This window comes from Papio anubis, chromosome X, assembly GCF_008728515.1.
Source record: "Papio anubis isolate 15944 chromosome X, Panubis1.0, whole genome shotgun sequence".
Taxonomy (NCBI): Eukaryota; Metazoa; Chordata; class Mammalia; order Primates; family Cercopithecidae; genus Papio; species Papio anubis.
The window spans coordinates 86028234-86045562 of record NC_044996.1 but is presented as its reverse complement, the minus strand read 5'-3'; the positions used below and the strand labels follow the sequence as shown (position 1 = coordinate 86045562).

The 17329-nt window shown below is 40.7% G+C and overlaps 1 pseudogene; it reads right to left on the bottom strand.

Moving 5' to 3' along the window:
* Nucleotides 1-12719: 12719 nt before the first annotated feature.
* LOC101016194 lies at nucleotides 12720-13770 on the bottom strand (annotated as a pseudogene).
* Between the last annotated feature and the right edge of the window lie 3559 nt (nucleotides 13771-17329).

Genomic DNA, 17329 nt, shown 5'->3' with positions numbered 1-17329 from the left:
ATAGGCCATCTTTCTAGACAAAGGTTGAAAGGTCAGATTGGAGAAATTTATCAATGTGTAAACATTATTTGAGACCCTCCTGTGTGTATGTGCACCTTGGGCTTACTGAGCTGGAGGGAAGCAGTGGTACAAAGAGGAAATCCACACAGGCCCTGCTCAAGGACACACACACACCCACACACACCCACACACATACACCTATAAATACCACAAATAAACATAAATGCACAGATACATATGGTCACACTTTTGCATATAGCTATACATATGTATATAATATGGCCTTAAGCACAAACATGAGCACATTGATGCACAATACACAAAATATACACGCAGAGACATGTAAGCACATGGGACACAGGCACACAAAATATTCAGGCAAACACACAAATATACATAGACTTGCACATAGACCTGAGAAAACAAGCAATGAAACACAGATTCATACACTCAATCTGGACATAGGCAGATAATACATGCACATAAGCATATGAACATTTAAATAAAAACACAGATATAACATACATATACAGAGAAATACACATATAAACATCAACCTAAAGATACATAGAAAGATAAACATGAGGGTTTAGAAGAAAACTAACAATAACAGACCTTACATATTAAGGGACAAAGGAATGGCAGAAGCTCTTTTGTGCAATGTGAGTTCAGAGGTGGTAGCAATCCCTATGGACTTCAGTGGTTTAGGAAAGCTTTCTAGAGGAGCTGGAGTGTGGGCTTGGATGTGAGATTTGGTTAGCATTGGACAGACAAAGAGGATAGGGAAAAATTCCAGGTAAGTGGTAGGGAAAGAGCCAAAGTCCACAGGCAATCAAAGGCAAGAATGATTCTGATGAACAGGGAGAGTCAGTTGGACTCTAGCTTGGTGTATATTTAGAAAGGCAGGAGAAGAAAAAGCTAAACCAGGTTGTGGAGGGTCTTGAAAAGAAGACCAAGATGCCTAGACTTGATCTTAAAGACTTATGTGGGAGCTGTAGAAGGTTCTATAGTGAAATAGGGGCCTGCTGCGGTTGAAAGCAGTTTCTTAGGACCAAATCTGTTTGCAGAATATCAATGGAATAGGATGGGGAAATTGGAAGCAGAAAAATGAGAGACTAATTAGACTATTGGTTGTATAATGCAATGGAAAGAGAATGGGAATAGGCATTAGGAGACCTGGGTTCATTCACCTCTCTAGGTCTCAGTGCTCCCATCTATACTCTAAAGGTGTCATACTCACCAGTGGATTCTCAACTTATGTTCTTGGGATCCCTAGGAGTTCTGTAGCAGGGAAGAGGAAGGGAACAGAGAGAAATTGAGGTGACTGAATTTCAACCAATAGTGTACTTAAATTCCATTTAAGTACTTAAACGGCCAACTTAATTCTTTAATAACTTAAATGGCCAACTTAAATTCTAAGAGCTGATTTTGTGAATTTATTCCTAACTCTGTTTTTAGTGACATTGTGTTGGTAGTTTGAAAGAAGCCATGATGAAGATATTTACAAGACCCTAGATGTAAGACCAGGCACATAATAGGTATTGAATAAATGCTTATTATGCACTTTTGATGTTTCTGACACTGTTCTAGGTCCTGGGGGATATAGTAGTAAAGAAACAGACATGAAACTTAAATTTTAGTAGAAAGAAAAAAGTTTAAGAAACAACCAAATATGAAAATGAAAATCAATAATTATATAATTATATATTATGTGGCTCAGACATGATGTACCAGTAACATAAACACTGAATCTTGCTCTCACCACCAACATTGTCTATAAATAGTTTATTTATTAATAATAAATTGGGGAATATGAAGACAGGAAATACTCATATGTGGATGTGCAGGATTTGGGTGAATAGAGGTGAGGGAGTGAATTAGAGCTAAATTCTTAAGAATGACAATAGCAATATGAGCATGTTTTTCAGAGTTATGAAGTCAACCCTTGGCCAAAAAAAAAAAAAATAGCTAACAAAGTTGAAAATGATTGTCTTGGGGAAAGGGAAACATTTTAACAAGCTTCATAGAAAGATCTGATTTTCTTGACTATGTCTATCTAACTAACAAATATGTATATTGTATATAATATGTCAAATGGTGATGAGTACCATGAAGTAAAATAAAGCAGGGCTATGGGATAGAGAGTGTTAGAGTGTGATAGGCAGAGTACTGAACCCCCAAAGATGTCTGCATACTAATCCCCAGAACCTGTGAATAAGTTAGGTTACATGGCAAAGGAGAATTAAATTTGCAGATGGAGTTAAGGTTGCGAATCAATCAACCTTAATGTAGGGAGATTATTTTGGATTATCCAGGTGGGTCCACTGTAATCACAAGAGTCCTTAAAAGTGGAAAAGGGAGGAAGAGGAGTCAGTTAGGTAGGGGGAAATGTGACTATGGGAGAAAGGCACAAATAGGTGCAACACTGCTAACTTTGAAAATGGAGGAAGGGAAACATGTGCCAAGGAAAAGGGGTGACCTCTAGAAGCTTGAGAAGGCAAAGAAATGGATTCTCCCCTAGACCCTACAGAAAGGAATGCAGTCCTCTGACATCTTCATTGTAGCTCAATACGATTCATAGCAGACTTCTCACCTCCAGGGCTGTATGATGATTAATTTATGTTGTGTTAAGCCAGTAAAGTTGTTCTAATTTGTTATGACAGTGATGTAACACTAATACAGAGAGTAATGAGATAGCATGTATTCTCAGAGGAAGTAATATTTGAACAGACCTGAATGAAATATGAGAGTAGGCTTAGCAGATATCTGGGGAAAGATAACTCCAGGCATGGAGGACTGCAAGTGCAAAGACCTTGAGACAAGAACATGCCTAGAATGTTCAAAGAGGTGTGTTTGGAGCAGAGGGAGTGAAGGAGAAAATCGGGGGAAGATAAGATGGGAATAGAAAAGGGTGAGGGAGAGTGTAGTATGCAGGGTCTTGTAGGGCATGTAAATGATTTTAACTTTTATTCTGAGATAAGGAACAATTGGAGGGACCTGAACAGGAGGATGACATAATCTTAATTATGTTTTAAAAGTATTGTCCTTGCTTCTCTATTGTAGACTATAGATGAGGAAGGGTAGAAGCAGGGAAACCAGTCTGGATTTGCAACAAATAGTAAATGCAGGACAATGACAGTGAAATCAGAATATAAGGGGGTGGATGCCAGAGACTGTGGAAAGAAGAGTAGCTAGGTTTTGATTATGTGGCAGAGTGAATCATGGCTAAGTGGAAAGCATGGATACTACTCAAGATGTAGATATGGTTGGCCTGGGCAACAATAAGGGCGTAAACAGAGCTCAGAAAGTTTCAAGGAGAGGGGTTATTTTTAGCAGAAGACAGTTTCAGACTAGCCATGTGGAAACAGAGGTGATGGAATTCCTGCAGTGAGATGTCCTCATAGAGTGAAGAAGGTAGGACTGGAGTTCAGGGGAGATCATGCCTAGAGGGAGAACTTTGACAATCATTTATAGACATGTGATGGTGAAGCCATGGGAGAATGTCATATCCCTCAGTATAGGAGAGTGCAGAAAGAAGCAGGTATCTAAGGATGGAGAGCTGAGAGTTCTATGCTGCACCCAACTCTCTCCTTCATCACCAATTCTAGATCCATACTTAAAATAACAGAAAGTCAGAGCCTAGAGGGCCCTTTGAGACCACAATGAGTCCTCTTCCTTCGCCTCAACTTTACAGGGGGAAAGAAAATGAAGCTTAGTGATGGAATAGAATGTGTTTAATGATACACAGTGAAGATCAGTGGCAGAGGTAGGACTAGAACCCAGACTACCTTTATTTACATCACACTGCCACTCGTGCTGCTACATCCTCTAATTATGCAGGTTCTAAGAAATTACCCTAAAAAAATGCATTTGGGAGAGGTCATTTTTAGACTGGACAGAGTGGAGCTGCTTTGTCTTTACTGAGCCCTAGTTGCTCTCTCTGAAGTGTAAGGCTAATAGTATTAGTCAACTAAAACAACCACTAGTATGCTTGAAAATCAAATTGGGATCCATTGGTTACATGCATGTATACAGAATGGAAAACAAACAAAAAATAAACTATATGCCACCACCCTTATTTTTGATTGAACAATAAGAAACAGTGTTTTCTGAGCTCTGGTTTTTAAGGTGACAGAAAAAAAGGAAGTGAGACAGTTGTGGCTGTGAGTGGGTGGATGTGATACATAAACTGAAAAAATTTTGTCATTTTCCTACTTCCACCCACTCTACCTACTGACTTGGAGAGTTGAACAAGGAACAGCCTAGGAAGACCCCTGGTAGGTTAGGCCTGCAAACCTTTTTCCTGGTTCCTCTTAAATGGACTTTCAATTTACATACAATTAATTTCATCAAAAGACTTGAGTACTTACTGTGTGTGTCAGGCTTGTATCTGGGCCCTTACAAAAATTTTCTCCTTTATTCCTTCATAGTAGCTCTATGAGAAAGGTACTAATTTATTCACATTTTACAAAGAGTATAAGGCTCAAGGCCTGGGCTCCAAATTTAATTTGAAATGGAGCTGGGAATTGAACTATACAGTTTGTAGATAGAGTCCATGTTCTGGCTACCACTCTCCAATACTGACTCTTGTAATATGAGTGTTAACTCTGTAACTCTAGGCCAGGCCAAGAGCCTCATATGTGTCAGGTTTTGTCTGTTAGGTATAATCAAATTGAATGTAGAAAGTACTATCCTAGGAGGTTAAACCACTATAAAACTACAAGGAAACAAAGATCCAAATTCCCCTCAGAGTCAGGAAAGGCTTTGAAGGGGGAGGTGGTGGCATTTGCAGTGTATTTTGAAGATTGGGTAGGTCTTTTTTCTTTTTCTTTTTCCTTTCTCTCTCTCTTTCTTTCTTTCTTTCTTTCTTTCTTTCTTTCTTTCTTTCTTTCTTTCTTTCTTTCTTTCTTTCTTTCTTTCTTTCTTTCTCTCTCTTTCTTTCTCTCTCTCTCTCTCTCTCTCTCTCTCTCTCTCTCTCTTTCTTTTTTTGACAGAGCCTCCCTGTTTTTCCCAGGCTGGAGTGTGCAGTGTCATGACCACTGCACACTCCAGCCTCAAACTCCTAGGCTCAGCAATCCTCCCCACTCAGCCTCCTGAGTACCTGGGACTATTGGTGCACACCACCTGGGTAGGTCTTTTATAGGAAGAATTAAGAGTAAATAAGGAGGTTGTTTCAAATTGAAGTTCGGGGTGAAGCAGGACAACTTGTGTACAGTTGAATAACTTAATTTTTAGCATCTCTAGCCTTGACTAGTTTGCTAGACTGCAGACTCCAGATGTGAGGCAGCTGTTTTGCTTCAGGACAGAATTTGACCTATGCTATACCCAAATGCATGTAATACAAACAATGTAATAACATTTCTGCTGTATTAACCTTATGTTTGCTTTCCCTAAGCACATACTATCTGGAGGATTTCAAGGCGTCCATGCTCATATTAGGTGGAAACAAATAAGCCAGCATTAAAAGTTCTCCAAAAAATAGGCAAATTAATCTAGAGTCATAAAGCAGGTTAATTGCTGCTTGGGGTTAGGAGAAATTGCTGCTTAAGGCCAGTGAAAAAATGGGGAAGTGACTGCTAATGGGCATAAGATTTCTTTCTGGAGTTGTGAAAATATTCTAAAATTGATTATGGCAAAAGTTGCACAGTTTTGTGAATATACTAAAAACCACTGACTTGTACACTTTAAGTGGGTAAAGTTTATGCTCTTTAAATTACATCTCAATGAAGCTGTTGAAAAATTCGTTACAGTTTTGGAAGAAGTTTTAATGGCTTGGGAAAAAGTTTACAATATAATGTTAAGTAATAAAGCAGAATATGAAATTGTACATAAGCCATAATCCAAACTAGGTTAAAAGTATGACAAGCTTGCAGATGTTTAATTTTTTTTCCTTTTTTTTGTATTTTCCAATTTTTCTAATAATCATACATTCCCTTTAATAATTTATTTTTATAATTTTCTTCAAATATGCATCAAATACATATTTTAATTGGTAGACCTAAAGTAATTTTTCTTTTGTACTTTTTACTTTGTTCCGTTTTCTGATTTTCTACAATTAAAATGTACAGGTTTAATAATCAGACAAAACTAATGTATTTGAAAATACTATAAAATATCCATCATACATCATAGCATCTACAAATAAATAAGAATAATTTAAGTCAATTAATGAAAGAATGAACACTCTGGAGACAATCTGCACAAGAAATAATATGTTTGGCTAGTAAATACATAGAAATATGCTAAACCTCATTTATAACAGCCAAAGTATAAAAGCAATTGATGTTGCCCATTTTTGTTGAAGGTGTAGGGAAAAAGACACTTTCATACAGGGATAGTTGGAGTGTAGACTTGTGCCACCACTCCAGAAAGTAATTTGACAATACCTATTAAGATAAAAAAAATTTACTGAGCAATTAAAGTTTTAGGATGTTATTCAACATAAACATTTACACAAGTGTATGATGAAATACAAGATGTTTATTGCATCATTCATGGTAATATGGAAAAGTTAGAAGCAACTTGAATGCCTATCAATAAGAGATTGCTTAAATAAATTTTAGTTCATCAATATACTGAACAATACTACGAAGCTATTAAAAAGAATGGGGGTAGTTTTATATGTACACATACAGAAAAATGCCTACAACATATTCTAGATGAAGAAAGCAAAATTTAAACAAGAATGTATGAGTCCATTTTTGTTGAAAAATACAGGTTAATATATACACAGAAAAATTCTGTGAAGGGCAGACAACAAATTGTTATCTGTGGGGTAGGTTTATGGGGGACTTTCAGTTTCAACAAAGGAGGAAAACTGAGTTTTAATCCTAGATTTTCTGCTTACCTAGGCATGAGGCCTTATATAAGTTAGTTTCCATTTTCTCATATGTAATGGGGCTAAAAATTGTATGTATTTCATAAAGTTACCTTGAAGATAACTAATGTAACTAATAAATATCAGTTATTTAAGATGTAGGCAATAAATATCAGTTATTTTGCTGTATACTACTATAATTTTTAACAATTTTTACACATTTTTCTAAAATCAGAAGAGAAGGTGAGAAGAAGATTGACAATCTACGTTCAAATAATGGTTTGGTGACTTTGTCAGAGTATCAAGTAAGATGAACAGAAACTGCATAAAACCTCCCCATGAGAAGCAGAATATCTGGTAACCTACAAAGGAGCTCCCCAGATAGGGAAAGCCTTAGATCTCTATTCTTAAAATTTATTGGAAACTGAAGCATTTTTACATGCATTATCCCAAATCTGTCAGTTATTATTACTCTATAGATAAAGCAGAGGCTCTGAAGTTAAGTAACTTCCCCAAAGTCACACATGGTGGAACCTTGAATCTTACCAGGTTCTGTTTGACTCCAAATTCATGCTTTTTCATATTGCACAACACTGTCCAGATTAATTCAAGTGGGGAGTGAACATTTTCTTGTACATCCCTTAGCCTCTTGCACAGTCATTGCCTTTCACATACCCAGACTGTTTCTTTGCTTTAGGGACTGGAAAGTGGAAGTGGAACCCCCTATGTTCTGTTCTGGGATATTTCCGGGGTGAGCCAAGAGTAGCTGTGTGTCCTGCTAGGTCATGGACTTTCACTGACCACAGAGGCTGAGAACCCTTGAGCAAACTAAATTCTTGTATCTCACTGGTTTGGGAGCAAAGCAGAAGTGTCAAAAGCTGACAAAGCCCAGCTGGAGCAGGGATGTTGAAATGGACACAAATATACATGCCCTGTGGACACAATTAATATAAATGTTCTAAATTTACTCCTGCTCCTGTGCTTATACTTTCTGTTACCTTGTAGCTAATCTTGGAGCTACTCTTCCATTCTCTTTTGCCCCATATTTCAGGTGCCTAGCTGTGCTATTCTCCTCTTCATCTTCATAGTCAAATTTCTCATTGAGGGTCTGTGTAGCTCACATCTGGACTACTACAAATGTCTTGTCATGGGTCTACCTATCTCAAATTTATGTTTAAATGTATCCCAAACAGTCTGTTTTTATTATCTTTTCTCAGTCCTCAAAATGCTTCACCAGCTCCTCCTCATGATCAGGTTTCATTATCTTAGGATTTAAACCTGGACATATGCAGTTATCAGGCAGATAAAAGTAGGAAACGTAAATATAATTTACTTCTAATTTTTACTATCTGCTATAGTATAAACTTTGTGAGGTAGAGATTTTGTGTATTTCATTTACTGATATGTCACAAGTGCCTAGAAATTGGCTTGAAACCTTGGGAGCTCAATAAATATTTACTGAATGGGTGAATGTATAAACATTCTAAGATCTTGTAGTTAATTTTCTTCCTTTGCAGTACTCAAATAGGAATAAAATCTGCCATGTAAAGTTTAGAGGTCATATATTCCAAGGAATAAGACTCTACAAGTTTTCTTGAAAGCACTGTCCAATTTATAAAACTGCTCACTGCTAGGGAATGTATTCTTTTGTTCATGTTATTCATTTAGTTCCTGCATGCCTACTCTGTGCCTGACCCTGAGCTGGCACTGGAAATACAAAAATGAGTACAAAATAATACTGCTTTCAGAAAACCCAAAATCCAGAGGGAAACACAGACGCATGACAACTAACTAGAATTTTAGGCCACACATAGTAAGTGCCCTGTAATATATACTAAATAGTCCAGGGGTAGAAAGGAGAGAGATCACCTTGAATTCTGGAATCAGAAAAGAAATCTCGCCAGGCGTGGTGGTTCACACCTGTAATCCTAGAAATTTGGGAGGCTGAGGCAGGCTGATTGCCTGAGCTCAGGAGTTTGAGACCAACCTGGGCAACATGATGAAACCTCATCTCTACTAAAATACAAAAAAAAAAAAAAAAAAAAAAAATTAGCCGGGCATGGCGGCATGTGCCTGTAGTCCTAGTTACTCGGGAGGCTGAACCGGGGAGGCAGAGATTGCAGTGAGCCGAGATCGTGCCTCTGCACTCCAGCCTGGGCAACAGAGAGAGACTCTGTCTCAAAAAAGCAAAAACAGAAACAAAGTAACTCCCAGTGTAGGTAATCTATCCATGGCAACTAAGCCCATTAAAGTCTTAGCAGGTGCCAAATGAGGTGTTTTTTGGCATAGCTTCCAATATTACAGACTGCAAAGATATCCCTTTCCCCAAGTACTCCCTCCCCAGGTCTTTTCTTCTCTGTAGTATATAATCACAGTTCCGTTAGCCTTCTTTTACAGGTTATGGTCTCATGACCCAGAACACTTTTTGAGAGTACTAAGTAGGTTTTCTTCCTAAGTACTAACTATTCTAGTAAGCTATGATAGTCAACCCCATGACTGGGGAGTTGGGAAATTCGAGCACTCACTGAGGGTGTGCTGACTTAGATGGAAAAATGTCCTGAATAACCTAATAGTGAAATCAGCCCTTCACTCCCATGGAGCAACTAGGGTGGTGTAGCAATGTAACTGTGGGACAGAGAAGACATGTGGAAATAAACAAGACAGACTTAACAGGAGTCGCCAGAGTGCCCAGAGTCGCAGAGGTCACCACCACTTGCACATCTTTGATTGACTTGGTCACTGTCACCTAGATGAAGAGTGATGACATTAAATTTAATGATTCTTTGTAAGGCTGTTCCTGGCTGGCACTACTGAGGTTGTGCCAGCAGATCTAAACAGGCAGGCAGATCTAAAGGCTGAGATACCCGGGGCAAACTGTCTTAATGGAACTGTACTGATGCTGAGCCATGTGAGGAGGTGCAAAGTGTCAAACAGTAGAGGCTACCTTTTCAATATATATGAATCACTTAACTCAAATGCAGCTGCTGCTCATCTCCATTTTGGAAGCTATTGCAAGGAAAAATTCAGTTAATAATACTTTCATCTGGCTGTCTTCCTTTGCTATAATCTCTTGAAGTGAGAGTTACATATCACTGATATGTAAATACATACATATATATATATATATATATATATATATATATATATATATATATATTTTTTTTTCTAGATTATTTTTTTTATAGCACTGATAAACATTTTATATCTTTCTGGTACTTGGAAGAAACGTGTACTACTCATGCTATGTTGGGCACATGTCCATGCTGTTGCTGGTTGATGGAGCTTTAAGAGTTGGTTTGGTTCCTACTACTTCAGGGTAGGTTCTCAAATTTATGGATCCAAGCAGTCACCATTATCAATTCTGATAGTGTCAAATTAATCAAAGGTGTAAAACAGTGTCGCTCAGTCTTGGCTGCACTTTATTTTTTATTTTATTTTATTTTATTTTGTTTTATTTTATTTTATTTTATTTTTTACCAATAGGAGATGCAGTTCAAGAAAGCAGCCATGGGGGCAGAGGGAATACATAGCATTTACAGAGTTAGCTACCTGTACAGAATGAATTACACATGCAAAAATAAAAATCTCAAGACGACAGGACAGCGTGAGCTCCACCCCACTCCTTCAATCACCCGAGCATGTGGTAATCCCAGGCGGGTGGCCCCAGAGTATGTAGGGGGTGGGGGTGGGAGTGATGCATGGAAGGAAAAGCCACTGGCCATGGAAATTAGTAGAGAATAACCGCCCCCGCCCCCCCCCCCACACACACACTCAGACACATGATAGGATACAGACATAGGGCAGATGACACCTAGCTGGGATGGGAAGGATAGGAATTGAAGTCTATACAGCCTGCTGTAAGAGGGAGGGGAGTGGGAAGCTCCTAGCCACTGTTCAACTACATGGTACAGGGAAACTCTCTTTTCAGAAGGAAAAGGGTTTTTCCCTCAGGGTGCTGCAAAGCCCATCTCTTACCCAGTCTGGGCAGGGGGCTCTGCCCTGAGGGTGGGCCAAGGAACAATGGGGAAGTTTATATGGACAAACCGGTTCCCAAACTACTTCCCACTTCTCTCTCCTCTAACCAGAAGGGGGAAAAAGAGAAGAGAAAAGGATGTATTAGGGCCTGAGTTGCAACTGTCTTTCAGAAGGGACAGTGGCCCACAGCCTTCCTCCCTTCACCTTCCGCCTACTCCCAAGAATGCATCTGGAAGGAGGCTGGAGGCCTGGTGAGATTCTCCTCTATCTCTGGCCTCCCCTGGGAGGAAGAAGGCTATGGGGCCAAGAACAGAGGAGTCAAGGCCCCAGGATTTATTCTAACTCCTGCTAAAATCTGTTTTTTAAAAAATAATCACAATTTGTGGGTCAAAAACTAATTTGTAACCAGGCATCAGACAGAGTCAGAATCACCCTAGGGGGACAGTGGGGTTCCAAACAGGGTGCTGTAGCCCCATCTCTGTTGTTCCCTTAACCCCCTAGGGTCTCTAACCCAATCAGTCCAACCAATCCTGGGTACTAACTACCCAAATGTAGGATAGCTCCTCTTGGGAAGAGGGCAGGGGACATGTCCAGCAAGTGCCAGAGAACTTGGCTCAGGATCACCTCCACCCGTGTCAGTCAGCTCTGCTCTCAGCCCAGGTTGTGGTCCTCCAGCTTGGCTCCTGGGAGTAGTGGTGCCCGCATGGAGGGTGGATGGTACATCTCTTTAGGATGTAGACAAGGCAGGTGGGCACACTGGCATTTGACAGTCCCACAGAAGGGTAATTGATACCTCTTCCCCTCCACTGACAACGCAGAACACAGAAGCCACCCTTTCTTCCCACAGAAATCCTAGCAAAGGGGGAAGAGGCACAAGATACGATTTTCCTCAGAGTCCCAAACCACAAGTACAGAATAAATAACTTAAAAGCACTAAGGAAGGGAAATGGGGGGCTTTCGAGGCAGGAGCTCTGAGATAGGAAGAGAAGCCAGTCAAGGTGAAGGGGGGGTGGCAAGCAGCAGTTGGGAACTTGGGCTACCCTGGTAGGGCAGTGGGGCAGGGTGGGTAGGAAGAACACAGGGCCACCCCAGGAGATTGAGGCTGGGCCCCTTCCTGGGGCAAGGAATGAGGTAAGAAAACATTTCAAATAAAGCAGCACACTTCCCTCGCACCTTGGGGCCCCACTCCTCACCAGCCCTGGGTCAGGGAGGAGAGTCATGGGGAGTAATTCTGACACAGCTCCCTCTCCATATCCTCCCTTTCCCATTCCTTGAAGTTGTAGAGGCTGGAGGTCCTTTCTTGGCACCCAACAACAAAAGGAAAGCTCCTGCTGCCAAGGAAGCCACTGGGGACTAAGGAGAAAGGGCTGTCCCTGTGAAGGGCAGGGAAGGTGGCGGCAATTCTGGATGCCCACCTCAGCAGAGAATACTCTGTGCCTGCCTACCACTGGGACTGGGGACATTTGATAGGACCCTCCTCACAGACAGGACATGCCCATCCTTGCCCCTCAGCTCCAAGTACTGGACCCATTTACATTGCTGAGGGCAACGAGGGCAGGCCCCCTTCAGGCTCAGCTTCCAACCCACAGCCTTCCAGACCACCACATTGCTCCTCAGCGGGCTTAGTCCAATTCTTACGGTGGGGGACAGGCAGTGCCCTGACACAGTGCCCAGTCAGGCCCCTGGCCTAGCTGGACATTCAGTAACTCACAGAATAAATAGAAAAACAGCCTCCCCACCAAACTTATGTCCAAGGCATAATATGTCCAGGTCTGAGTCATGCATGCCGAGGAGTTGTGCTCCATTGTAGAGGACCTTGACATCCCCCAGGGGCACATAATCAGATCCTCTGCCTGCCTGGCACACCGAGATTCCCAAGCCCCAACCCTCAGCAGCCATTCATTTGCCAGGCTATGGCACCTGGGTAGGGATCAGGAGAGAGGGTTCTGCTCAGCCAAAGGCTATCTCTTGCACTGAAGTCAGTTGATGTCATCATAGATGTTGGCCATCAGGGGTATCGGTAACTTTGGCTTCTTGTTGGAGCCCAGGTTGGAGGAAGTCCCTATCAGGCTCAGATGGGACTCCTTTTTCTACGTTTTCTGTGTCTCAGAGCTGTTGGTACCTAGACCCCATTCCTGATTTTCCCTCGTCTTGGGGGAGCCTGAATCAGAGGGTGAGAGATCAGAGAAGCAGTCGCACTTAAGCTGGCTGATCAGGGCCTGGCTGTCAGTCATATCAAAACTGTCATTATCCTGGGAACTCTCCACCTCTGGATGGACAGCTGAGGCCCTGAAGAAATACATCTGCAAGGTTCATCTCTGCTCATCTGTGTGCTGTGGGCAGTGCAGGGACTTTGTGCACATCTTCTTGGTATCTTCAGAAATCACCCTACATTGCATGCTTAGCAGGATATGAAACTCCTTTGGCCCCAGGTTTCATAGCTGATCCCAGTTGAGTTGTTATACTTAAAAAAAAATCAAATCACTAAGTTCCCCATTTTTGCATTTTAAAGACTCAGATCTTCGAGGGGAATCGGGGTTCTTGCCTGATTTTCTCTTCTCAGCTTTATTCTCTGAGCCATAGGACCAGTCGTTGTCGTTGATGTCATCATTATCCTCTTGGTCACTCTCAGACTTGCCCATATTGTTGCTATTGGCAATCCGGTGGTTGGCAATTCGGCTGCTATTCCCACCCATTCCCAGGCACTTATCCAGATGGGGAGCAAAACGAGGGCAGGAATGCTACAGTTGCAACCAGGGCAGACACACTCCTTGCTCTCCCACTGGTTGAAAACCAAAATCGTTCACGCTATCAGGGTCCATGTCATCCAGGAAGAAGTAACCACACTTGGCAGCCTGATGTACCTCAAAGCAGAATCCCGAACAAGAATTCTAGACCAGGTCCGCTTATATTTCCCTAGCTATGGCCTCTAACTTGCTGTTATTCAGGCCAGACAAAGGCATTTCCTCCATTTTCATTTATAAACTCTTGTGGAGAGGAGGCTCTGACTGTTCATAGCACAGCAGGTGGGCGGGGGGTGGGGGGTGGAGAAGGAGGAATGGGGGAGTGGGGAGAAAGAGAGGGGTGGTCAGGCAGTCTCTCAGGGACGCATTCTCTGGGGGCGGCTTCTGCAGAACCCCATGTCCGTTGGTCCATTCTCACCTCTCCTTGGGGCCCAAGGCCCGGCCAGTGGTTGGGCCTCCTTCCTGCCTCACCGCCTCACCGGGCGGCCATGGCCTCTTCCCCTCTCTTCTTATCGAATCGCCGCCTCCTCCTCCTCAGCTACCCTGCCCCGGCACAGTCCTCTGCGCCATCTTGGCTACACTTTAGAGTCACCTGGAAAACTTTAAAAGTTCAAATATCCAGATATTACCTCAGACAAATTAAATCGAAATCTTTAGGAGTAGGTCCCAGATATCAGTATTTATTAGAGCTCTGTATTAGTCTGTTCTCATGCTGCTAATAAAGACATACCTGAGACTGGATACTTTATAAAGGAAAGAGGTTTAAATAACTCATAGTTCCATATGGCTGAGGAGGCCTCACAATCATGGTGGAAGGCAAAGGAGAAGCAAAGGCACGTCTTACACAGCAGCAGGCAAGAGGGCATATGCAGGGGAATTCCTTTTTATAAAACCATCAGACCTCATGAGACTTATTCACTATCAGGAGGACAGTACAGAAAACACCTGTCCCCATGATTCAATTACCTCCCACTGGGTCTCTCCCACAACAATCCGGGATTATTACAATTCGAGGTGAGATTTGGGTGGGGACATAGAGTCAAACCATATCAAGCCCCCAGTCTAATTTCAACATGCAGCCAAGGTTAAGAACCACCACATTAGAGTAATCACTGTGTAAATCTAGATGCCATTTGAGTTACTGTGACAAGAGATATAACTAGCAACATTTGCAGAAATTACTATTTCTTCTTCCTTTCCACTTTTTGGTATGGGCATACATAATAAATATTATTCTGTGAAATCAAACTTAAATACTGTCCTTGATGAGTGTGTGATCAAAATGTAGAGTCAGGGCCTCGCCAGGCATAGGAAGAATTCTTAGTATTTGAAACAGTGCCTAAATGGGATAAAGGGTAAGGAGAGAGTCTGAAATTAGATAACAGATACAAAATGCCCTCCCACGTCAGCACGCCCTATTACTTGGACATAATACTGTCCAGTATTCAAAGAGTTAATATCTGCATCCATGTCCCTACAAAGGACACAAACTCATCCTTTTTTATGGCTGCATAGTATTCCATGGTGTATATGTGCCACATTTTCTTAATCCAGTCTCACTGATGGACATTTGGGTTGATTCCAAGTCTTTGCTATTGTGGAAACCATCATTCTTAGCAAACTATCACAAGAACAGAAAACCAAACACCGCATGTTCTCACTCATAGGTGGGAACTGAACAATGAGATCACTTGGACTCGGGAAGGGGGACATCACACACTGGGGCCTATTATGGGGAGGGGGGAGGGGGGAGGGATTGCATTGGGAGTTATAGCTGATGTAAATGACGAGTTGATGGGTGCTGACGAGTTGATGGGTGCAGCACAGCAACATGGCACAAGTATACATATGTAACAAACCTGCACGTTATGCACATGTACCCTAGAACTTAAAGTATAATAATAATAATAATAATAAAAACAAAGAGTTAATATCATATTACTTGATTCTTTGGTAAGTTTCCTACCCTATGAATTCCTTCTCTTATTTATTTTTTTATGGGAACCAAGTTACCTAAAGTCTTATTTTAATAAATTTAATGTTATAGGCAACTTTGTTGGGATCTATACATCTCATAAAATAAGCAATAAATATATTTATTAGGCTAAGATAAATTAGAATAGGAAACATCTGGCAATATTCTGTCAGTACAACAGTGTGGAACAAATATGTATATATATTTAAAGATAGAAATTAGTATTGGAAGACTGGAAAAAAGAATATCAAATGGTTAATAGAATTTCAATTATAAAAACAAAGGCAGACTGTTTTGTCTATCCTGTACATGGCTTCCAAAATAAAATAGGTTCAGGCTCTCCAAAAGGATAGGTTCAGGCTCTCTAGAAGAAGTACAATGGACTCTTGCTTTATTTCAAGCACTTGCCTCAGGCATATTTCTTGGTTCTAAGTGGAATAATCCAAACTGAGCATTTGTCTTAGAAATTTCATTGATGTAGAGGCATTTCTTTGTCTCAAGATTTTGTAGTTGGCCAGGCATGGTGTAATCTCAGCACTTTGGGAGGCCGAAGTGGGCAGATCACCTGAGTGAGATCAGGAGTTTGAGACCAGCCTGGCAAACATGGTGAAACCCTGTCTCTACTAAAAATACAAAAATTAGCTGGGTGTGGTGGCATGTACCTGTAATCTCAGCTACCCAGGAGGCTGAGGCAGGAGACTCGCTGGAACCCAGGAGGCAGAGGTTGCAGCAAGCCGAGATTGCGCCACTGCACTCTAGCCTGGGTGACAGAGCAAGACTCGGTCTTTCTCTCTCTCTCTCTCTCTCTCTCTCTCTCTCTCTATATATATATATATATATATATATATATATATATATGTGTGTGTGTGTGTGTGTGTGTGTGTATATATATACATTCATATAATATATATATATTCATTCATATATAGTTTATATATATATATTCATTCAATAAACTTTTTTTTCATTCAATATACTTGTATTGAGGGAATGACTACTATGTTCTAGGCACTGATGATACAAAAGTAGAAAAGGGGACAAGACAAATTACTTGCTCTTTGAACTTATAGTCTGGTAAAGAAGAACTGACAATGAACAAGTAAATCTCTTTTTTCACCTTTTCTCTTTGCACTTTAAATAATTATATATTTGTGTTGTCTCCTTTTAGAGACTAAAATTCATGAGGTATGGGACCCTGTTTTATTCACCACTATATTTCCAGTTCTTGGTGCAGAGTAAGCACTAAATAAATATTTGTTAAATGAAAGAACTCAGAGCAATAGAAAAGCAAATGGTGGTTTGTTATATTTTGAGTTCATGAGTTTTACTACTTTCTTCATTGTACTCTGTTTTTGACAATAGCTCAACAGTCAAGCAGTCAGGAAAGACTAATTTTTGCCTAAAGATCTTGTGTCTTGGAAAGGGAACTGAGATCTTCCTCCATTGTTCTAAAATCACATCTACCAGTACTACGTTCTGAAGGGCAGCGCCATGAGCACAGGCAAAGTAAAATGAGCTAAAGCATTTGTTTGAAAGCTTTCCATTTTATGAGATGAATTCTTTCATCATTTTGAAATCTAGGGGCAGCTGTTAGTAGCTTCCTAGTCTTCGTTGAGAAAGTTGGTTAATAATATATTTTACTTAAATATATTATTTATATATATATTTATATGTATATAAAGCACCCTATTTAATAAATGGTGCTGGGAAAATTGGCTAGCCATAAGTAGAAAGCTGAAACTGGATCCTTTCCTTACTCCTTATACGAAAATTAATTCAAGATGGATTAGAGACTTAAATGTTAGATCTAATACCATA